Below are 10248 nucleotides of genomic sequence, written 5' to 3'. Positions count from 1 at the left end.
CGAAAATGGAAGAGCAATAAATATCACAAAATGTTCGATCGATGCTGAAAGAATCGTTAAGAAGTACACCGAAATATGACATAAATTTGTGTACCATTATCTTCACAAACGAATGTGTTAGGATTGCTTTAATATGATGAACTGACAAAACGGATTTAATATAAATAAACAAATAAATAAATAATTAAATCCGTACATGATGTGAGCAACGAGATTAGCGCAAGCTTCAGATTTGTGAAAAACGCCACCACAAGGTGGTCGTGCTCAAAGAAACGATTAAATGAAGTCGAAGACCAACAAGCATGTTATGGTTCAAAGCAAATGAAGTGCTTGTTGGGATTATTTCGAATATGATAGCCTCAATCCATCATATGGAATCTTGAATCAAATATATATTACGAGCAAGTTCAACAATTGAACTTGGTTTAGTCACATTCCAACGATGAATGCATGTGTAAGAAGAGATTTCGACATGGTTACAATGAACAAACCATGTAAGTAGCTTGAAAAGAAAGGAGTTTCAACGAGTTTCGTTGACTCAATATCAAAGAGTCAACATTACGCAATAATGTGGTTTAGCTAGATCACAATGCAAGGAGTGAAGATAGCGAAATAATATTTGAACTTGATAAAGCAACAATTTCAAGTGAAGCCACATGCGTAACAAATAATGCATGTGTAACATATGACTTTGTCAAGAATGAAGCAAATTAGTATTCGCTATTATGAAAGAAAATCTCTGTGATGCAATGACCATTAGGGGAAGTAGAAATGCAAAAATCTGCTCACTATATGCAAAAGTCAGAATTTCAATAAAAGAAATTTAAGGGCTTTACCTGGAATTTCGAACATAGCGTAATAGCCGTAAGTGAAATAGGGGGATGCGAAGACATGTGACTTCTTTTGCAGCGTCAATAGTTGGGAGTCTCTTTAGACTAAGTATCGATTGTTGGGAAATCGCGTTTAAGCGTACCTTGGCGTGATTCATGTCGCTTGTGTAATCGCGTGGCGATTTGTCACATTTCGATTGTTGTTCTCCCGCTGACGGGATTAGCATTGTTGTTGTCGTGCCCATTTGTGTTTTCCCCAAGGCCTTACCTCAAAAGTCGTGTGTGATGTACTTCGACGTCCGTTGACGTATAGTTTAAGTTTCATGTGCACTCGTGCACTAGCGTTTCGTTACGCGTAGAATGTGATGTGCTTCGACATCCGTTGACGTATAATTTGAGTTTTCATGTATTCGTGTACACTGGCGTTTCGTTCCGTGTAGGTTACCTGCTCAGGTAAGTAAGATAGCATAGACGACATAGTAAAATGGCATTTGCCCGAGTTGTTATTCACGGTTTCAAAGTGAGGACCTTCAATGAATTTCGACATAAGTTTCTCATCAAGAGTTTTCCAAAGGTCCTATATGCATGTTATCAAAACCCTTAAGGTTTTTGTTTTATGTGTGTAATCGTCTCGTGTACCGTGTATCAACAAACACTCGTGTAAGTTTAAAACCAAAATTGTTGACTCATTGATTTCGGCAACGGTTGGAACCCGTATTCGAGTCCTAGGCGTTCTGGATGTGTTCAAGTCTTAATAATCTAAGTCCCTAGAGGAAAGTGAGGTTAAAGCCTAGGTATCTCTACAGAAACCTAATTCGCTGAAACCTATAGCTCTGATACCAATCTGTCACACCCCGAAATATCAGAGCTGGCGTGACTGGACCGGTATCTTCATTGCACAGCGGAAGCAAATAAGCTAAGACTTCTCGAAAATGAACGCCGCTAAGTACTCGAATTCCCATGGGTTCTCCTATTCCAACCGTTCCATAGTTTTGAAAATGCAACCTAAGAAAGAACATGCGAAAAAAAGTCAACATAAAGTTGAGCGAGTTCATAGTTTGTTTTGAAACAAATCTTTTTGTTTACCGGTTTAAAAGTTGTTGAGAAATATAGTAAAATCATTTTCTCGACATGATATATGAAAGTTTTGAGTCTAGCCCATGAGAGTCTTTGTAAGTAGGACCAACTCGTCCTCTTACTTGTACATAAGTTGAAAACGTTACCAATGTTTGTAAATCCATGTATTTGTGAGTTTGTGTCAAATGAATCTTAAAGACATTTGAAAGTTTAGCTGTCGAAATCCGATATGTAAAGCGTAAATGAATATGTTGATCATTAATGTGTAGCTAGGACATTAATATGTGTGCCGACATAGGAAGCCACCAACCCGTAAGCGATTTAGTACCGGTCCACCCGGCGAGGGTAACAAAGGAAACTCCATGTGGTCACACAAGGACTCGTGAGTGGGGCTCGCCCTGTACCCGATAGATCTACCCCCTTTGTTCCGTGGTCTTAAACAAGATTAATGGTGCTTTAAGTATCAGCCTATTCGCACGTGATCTACTAATTCATTTTGTTGCTTAACCATACCATAGTAACATGTATTTCCCCCCGAGAGTTATAAAACCGAAAACGTTTAAAAGAAAAGGGGAACATGAACTCACTGGGTGGTCTCGTTTTGCGTACGCAGACAAACCCAGTCTCGTTGTTGTAGCTAGGACATTCCCGTCTCTAGACATGAAAATCATGCACGTTTCGTAGATACGCGTGTGTTTTGTAAAACCGGTATGTTTAGTATAAAGCGTTCGTAAACCGTTTAAGTTCCTTGAAATCCATTCGTAAAACGATTTAAAAGTATGAGTTTTCGTTCATCGAAAAGTTGTTTGTTTTTGCAAAAACTTGCATGTCTTTCCACCCCCGAAAACATTTGTAAAAATGTAAAACTAGAAAAGGTGGGGGTTATGAACTCACCTCGACATTCCTGTGCAAAGCTAGCTTAGCGTGATTCCGTAGTGTCGTTCCAAGAACATGAATTAGCTAGCGTGCATCTATAGTATCCCTAACAGGGAATAACTTATCAGTTTCTAATAACACATCGTAGTTAAACTACGTGTCCGAGCTCTACCGAGTCGTAAATAAAACGACTCTAGGAAGGTGTTGTTAGCTTGACTTAGAATAACCAATCAATGGTTATTTGATCCTGTTCATAATCGGGATAAAACTAAGTCTCGAGATCGACTTAGTTTTCGAGTGATTAAGATATATATATTTATATATATTCAAATATAAATATTTACTAGCGATGTCGTGTTGGTCGTTGTGAATAGAAATACGTAGGTAAATAATGGTACGTATTCGAAACGTCGTGTATGATATGGTAACATACCATTGTAGTTTTCGTAGGATGGAAACTAATAGATATATATACATATATACATATATATATATATATATTCGAAAACGTGACGTTTGAAACGAATATAACAAATATATTTATGTTATAAGATTGTTCGAACTAACAACGTTATAATATAATATAACTACTTATAATTTGTTAAATAATCGTCGAATAATAGTCATTCGAAATAACTATAAGCAAAAATATTTATCGTATAAAAATTATACGAATAACGACGTTGGAAACAAACATAGAACATTTTATATTTATTTTATAAATAGGTTCAGAAACTCGACATTTAAAATAAATAGAAACTTCATATTTATTCTACGTGAATATTCAAAGTATTTCGAAGTGTCGGCGTTTTGGAAAGAAACATAAATAATCATGTTTGTTTTATATAATATCGAGTTTCGCTAGATAGTAAATCAAGTTTGTCGGAATGGGATAACTTTGTTTTGAAATCCGTATTACGTCGCCAAAATAAGTATACTTTCATATTTATTTTATAAGAAAATTCGAACTTCGATATGTGTCGTTTATATAATATAAATATGTTTGATATTTCGGATTTTTGACGAAAAACGGACAGAGTGTCCTCTGTTTTTGGAATAACCCAACCATAAAAGTCGTCGTCTTTTGTCAAAATTCAACAACGATTCAACCAATAAACACTATATATATATATATAAAAAAAATTCGCATTAAATATACCAAAACGTAAGCTAGTATCTAGTTTAGTCGGGTCGAGCTCGGTCGCGTAAAGTAAAAGTCTAACGAATCTATATATAAAGTTTAACGCATTGTTAAAACTTTACCGGGTCTTCTATGACCAGTTGACCATCCTTGACTTCTGTTGACCGGTGTTGACCAACAGTTGACTGTCATTGACTGAGTTGACTCGGTTTGACCAAGTCAACCGAACTGGGTCTGACCCAAGGCCGCTTGACCCGAACCGAAGCTGTGACCGACTTGGAACCGCACCCAAATTCTGAACTGAAACATACGAGATCAGAACCGACATCTGAACTGAACCGAGACCCATGACTTGACCGATTAACCATTGAGCCGAACCGATGCTCCCGAGCCACAATTTCTGAACCAAACTGGAACTAAAATCGCACACCCCCTTTTTTTTATCTTGTAACCAGGACCCAAAACTGACCCGAACCGAGACGTCACCTAAACCCAAAACCCGTCTCGAACTGAACCTCCTCTTGAACCAAAACCAAGTCTGTAACCCGAACCAAAACAAACCGAACCAAAACTCGAACCAGCTGAGCCGCGAAATCGGAACCGAAACAGATCATCATCTTCAACTTAACGTGACCATCATCATCAGCGGACTTCAAATAAAAAAAAAGAAGTAAGCAGAGGATGTTTACCGTGAACTCGTCGGACCAAAACATTGTGCCGCCGCCGCCAAAGTTTCTCCATCTCTCTCTCTCTTCGCGACTCTCTCTCTCTCTCTGCTTCTCGGTCTCTCTCTCTTGTCATCGCACCACCACCAAACGATGGTGGTGGTGGTCGGCCGGTTGCACACATCGAAGAAGGGGGGTGTTGTTGTGATGTGGTGGTTCAGTGTTTTGAGGGGTAAAAGGAACGAGAGAGAGAGGAGATACAGAGTGTGAAAATGATCTTGGTTGTGTGCGGCTGAAGACAAACAAAGGGAGGGGGTGTCGGCCACCAGATGTAGCGAGAGAGAGAACAGAGCGTCTTTGGTGTTGTTTGTGTAAGGGATTTAGGGTTTCCTCATGGTAGATAAAGGAGATGAAGTTCTGATCTCCATTTTTGGTGTGTGTGTGCTATGTATTAGCAAGCAGACAAAGAAAACAAGAGGAAACATAATAGTAGCGGCTGAAAAATGATAAGGATTAGGGTTACACATCTATTTTATACTAGGTTTCCTTATTGGGCTTGGGCCCAAGGCCCGCAAGCCCACTCCCCATGTTTCTAGTGGCCCGTTTGTTCCTACGATCCGTTTTCAAAACCGTTTTCTTAAAATCATCGGATATTATTGTTTTAAAGTCAAAAGACATAAAAATAGTGTCGGTAGTCGTTGTCATCGCGTCTGAACGCCGTTTGCATAACAAGTGCGTAAAACACGTCGTTTGTTCATTTTAATATGTTTTTCGATTTGGTTTCGACTACGGATATAAAAATTTAATTACGAATCAAAAATATATCATAAAAATTTAATATTAGTCGGCATTGTCAGTGTTTTGTACGGCATCAGTTCGTTGCCGCGTAGTATTCAGCAGATTCCCCGTAAATCACCATACGCGCACTATATAGTCGAATAAATGTTCCTAGGCATTCCAAGAGCCTAATTAAGTTAATTCGTGCCTTAAAAACTACTTATTATCGCCTTAAACGTTTGTTAACCGCGTAATTAGAAGCCGTTAATTACCAGTTGTCACAAACTTGATTTGAAGGGTTCCCATAACTAAAGTTTGGGTGGTTCCTCAACCCGGGGTGGTAAGTGTTAGAATTCATATTGTTGTAATTTCTACCACCCCCTCCTTGACCTTGCACAACATGAACCTCTTCGTATTGCCCATCACCTCCTTGGCAATTTTCAGCCGCATGACCTATTTCATTGCAAATAGCACAAACATCATAAATTTGGTTAGAAGTTTGTACATTACCATCATCAACTGCATGCACTTGAGTTCGGGTAATGGCCGGTCGTGCTCTTCTTGATGCTTGAGCTTTTCTTTTTGATGTAATAGCCATTTGCTCCAAGAACTCCCAATCGTCATGCTCATAGTTTGTTCCAAAAGTCCCATTTGTGATGGACATTAGATCACGCGCATCTTCGGCACACAACCCCTTATGGAAAGCATTCATCAACTCCCAAAGTTCAATTTCATGGTGAGGGCAATTCTTGATCATCATATTAAAACGATCAAAAGCTTCGTGAAACATTTCACCTTGTTGTTGTTGAAAACTCCTTAACCCCTTCCTAGCATCATTTGTCTTTTGGGCGGTGTAGAACTCATCTAAGAAAATTTGTTGCATTTCCCCCCCAAGTATAAATAGATGCTGAAGGCAAAGTGTAGAACCACTTCTTTGCCTTATCCTCTAACGAAAACTGAAACAAAACTAACTTGACATCATTGGCCGAAAAACCTTGACTCCCAAGAGTATTGCAAATTGAGTCATAAGCTTCCAAATGGAAATAAGGTTCCTCCGTTGCTAGACCCTTATATTTCGGCAAACTTTGCAAAGAATTCGTTCTCACTTCAAAAGTTCGTCCTTGGTCGTTGTGAGGAATAACTACCGGTGAAGGATTATGAGTAATCACCGGCCTTAAATGTGCTTCAATACCTCTTGCATGATCTCTAAGATGCCTTCTTGGTACACCAACCCGACCCCTTGGACGCATAGGACCCACTGGTCTAGGCCTATGCCCTTGTGGTGCTAATGGTTGTTGAAATTGTTGTTGTGGCATCGGTGGTTGTTGAATTGGCCTTTGGAATTGTGGGCGTGCATTTTGTGGCCGAACTTGTTGCAATGGTATAGGCTATTGAACATGTGGCCCTTGTGGCCTTGGCCTAATGTGTTGTGGTATGAGTTGTTGCATTCCACCAACACTTGGCATTCCCTGAAATTGTCCTTGCACATACCCAAAGTCTCCTTGATCTCCATCACCCCCATAAGCATACCCATCCTCATCAAAACCCTCAAATTCCTCATATCCCTCATCATAACCATCTCCTTGAATTCCCGAAGATTGCCCAAATGGAAGAGTCAAGTATTGAAAACCTGACTGGTTTGATGGTCGAAACGATGAAGCATGGACAATGGTCGAGTTTGGTGCTATGGTATAGTTTGAATATGATGGACCCGCACCCGGGAAGAAATGGGATAATGGTGGAATAGTAGTAGCAGGGTTAAAGGTAATGGTTGGTTCTTCTTGAGTGGTAATGGGTTGTGTGTTGTTGGTTGGTGTGACATTTTGAAGTATGGTGGGTTCATTGGTTGTGGTTGGAAGGGTGGTATTTGGTGAAGGTTGAGTGGTTGTTGGTATAAACGGTGGAGCAGGTTCACCCATAGTGGGTGGTGGTGGTGATGGATCCCGATCCATGTATCTCAGTGGTGTAATCGGTGTAATTGGTGTTGTTGGTGAACCGCTAATTGTATTTTCCCTTAACAATATCCTGTTTGCTCGCAAAGTTCGTTCGATTTCTGGATCAAATGCTAGTGGTGAAAGCTTGTGAGAGCTTTGTCACACCCCCAAAATCCACACACGGAGTAACACCGTATGGAGGCATGACACACCAGGATCAAGCCATCAATCATATTGAACATAGTGTATAATAATTAAAGTAGTTCTAAAACCCATTTCAATACAATTGATGTTCAAACCAAACATAACATAATTTGAGTAGCGGAAGCATAAGTATGTAAACCCAATGTAAATTATAAGTTCAAATGTTTAAACGTTTAACATGGCATCCTCGATCCATGTCCCACAACGACCTGCTCCTCCTTGTGCAAGCTCCATAAGTACCTAAGGTCCTGCAAGGCATGCAGCAGAGAGTCAACAACTAGTTGAGCGAGTTCACAGTAAACAATTCAGTAATAGTAATAGTAAAGTAAGCCTTGTGTTCGTTCATTAAGTCATGTGTCGTATTAGTTCGTATCGCGGCCCTCTAGGCATGTATGCGAAGATTAGGGAAAGTTCCCAAGTATCCTAGACTATGTATATTTGTATCGCGGCCACCCTGGCATGTGTGCGAAGTTTTAGTATGTATAGTTCGCGGCCTTTCCCAGGCATGTGTGCGAAGACCAGTCATAATATCGCGGCCAACCCCTGGCGTGTATGCGAAGATCAGTTCAATTGGCATACTAGTCTAGCCGTATCTTATCATTTACCATCCTCACCCTGAGGACCATATCATTAGGTTCCATTAACTAAGTTTGCACAAATAAATCATCCAATCCCATTCCCACCCTGGGAATCCCATGCCTTGTAGAAAGTGTGAACTCACCTCGGTTTGCTCGGTAAGATTAATTTCTTGTTCCCAGTTGGTCAACCAAATCCTATTAGGGTTACCAGTGACAGTCAGTTTCGCAATTATACAAGTTACAATCCCCTAGGTACACATTGTCCAAGTAGCAACAAGTATAACACATATTATCTCACAAGTCGTAGTAAATATTCTACATTACCCCTACACACATTGCAAGTTAATTCCACACATGCCTATTTCATTTTATCACTTTACAACTAATTCACCATTCTCATGAGATTACGACTCGAATAGTTAATATTTAACCCATGTGTTTAACCATTCATCCTACCCGGCCCATATATATATAAAACCCACACCCACTGTGATCCAGTCTCACCCGTGGGCCACTGACCGGTGTGTGGCCCAATTTACAACTGCAATCCGAGTCGTACGAAAGGCCCAAACAATGTAAGGGGACTTCCGTTTGTGCGGTTTGGGCCTGGTGAAATCATGTTTAGTGGGTGGCCCAAATTCATAACAATTTCAAGTAACCGGCCCAATTCACACATCAATTTTAATATAAATCCAATTAACGAAACTGTGTAGTCTAAGCCATGTGTGCGTGGCCCATGTATTGTTCTCTTGACCCATTGCTTTCCTTCCCCTAAATCCTCGAACCTCTCAATAATTTCGATCAGTTTGGTTATACAATGAATAACAATTTTGAGTTCTAGTATCATCAGGTCCATTAATCCCACCACCCATTACCTACTCTTATTTAACAACAAACACTTAATGTGATTAACGATCAATTACCTAGATCCTTTTTTATCATTTAATTCTCAACCAAATACTAACAAGCCAATTGATTAAACAAATAAATTATAATCATATTCATACGCAGAATCCTTTTTAGGAGATACCAAACATGGATTTATAGTTGCAAGCCTAGCTTGGTTCGAATACAAGTGCCCTAATGATCTTACCATAGTTGGTTCATTATTAATTTAAAGGATTCCTCAATTGCTAGCATACACCTAATTTCCACATTATAAATTAAGGTTGTAATCATTCGTAAAAATCAAACCGTGAACCACAGAGCTTTTAGCGGTCTTTGATCATAAATAACATCTCATAATAACTTTCAAATAATTCTACCCATCACACATAAACATGGCTATACACAGAAGATATGCCACACAAGTCAATGCATTAAATGCTAACCTTGCATGAAAGATAATGTAAAATAGTGGAGAAGGCAGATTGCAATCATGGAAGAAAGGGGCGATGATTTTCTTGTTGCCGCCCATATGGGGCCTACTGCCGTCGCAATTCAAGGGGAAGAAGTGAAGCTATTAGGGTTTTGTGATTTTTTTGTCAAATACTAACTTAATGAGAGGGTTATATTCACTGAATGTGAGCCGAGCCCAACAACTTCGGGTTTCGTTTGGGCCGAGGGCTAGCCCAAGATAATTTAAAGAGTGTTGTGCGACTCGGGGTGTATTTTTGCAAATCGGGTATACATTGTGCGATCCACATATGTTACGAGTATATACATAACACGCTACAATTTCATAACATTTATCACATGATTAAATTATAACATTTTATTGCAAACAATCACAATAGTTAATCACATAGCACTCCCACCAGTTACTTCAAAATGTACAAAAAAAAAGTTCGGAAATACGAGTTGTCACATTATCCCCAAGTTGAAAGAAATTTCGTCCCGAAATTTAGCAAACAGTCACTGAGGAAGCTAGTTTTGTTGAGCGTTTTCGCGGGGTGTCACATCATCCCCTACTTGAAAGAATTTTCGTCTCGAAAATTGTTCTAAAACAGTGGCTTGAAGTGAGTTCTATCAGTTGCCAATCAAAGAAACAGGGAATTAATGAGGTTCGTACGAAGAATCGAGCGAAACAGGGGTCCATTAATAACCGAAGGATTCGACCAGCTAATCTATTGTCTAGAAGTAATTTCCAGTAATGGTGCATGGCGGCATGGCACAACAGGGAAGTTCGTTACATCGCCGTCGCGCGAGTGTATCATTTGTCCAAAA

The 10248-nt window shown here is 39.6% G+C and overlaps 1 non-coding gene across 1 annotated transcript; it reads left to right on the top strand.

Annotated features, from left to right (window-relative positions):
• Window positions 1-6094: 6094 nt before the first annotated feature.
• On the top strand, window positions 6095-6201 carry LOC118482457. The gene has a single exon (XR_004868493.1). It is a non-coding gene; the product is annotated as a small nucleolar RNA R71 (small nucleolar RNA).
• The last annotated feature ends 4047 nt before the right edge of the window (window positions 6202-10248 follow it).

This window comes from Helianthus annuus, chromosome 9 (genome assembly GCF_002127325.2).
Source record: "Helianthus annuus cultivar XRQ/B chromosome 9, HanXRQr2.0-SUNRISE, whole genome shotgun sequence".
In the NCBI taxonomy this organism is placed as follows: Eukaryota; Viridiplantae; Streptophyta; class Magnoliopsida; order Asterales; family Asteraceae; genus Helianthus; species Helianthus annuus.
The sequence above is the reverse complement of the archived record's forward strand: the minus strand, read 5'-3'. Positions and strand labels throughout refer to the sequence as shown.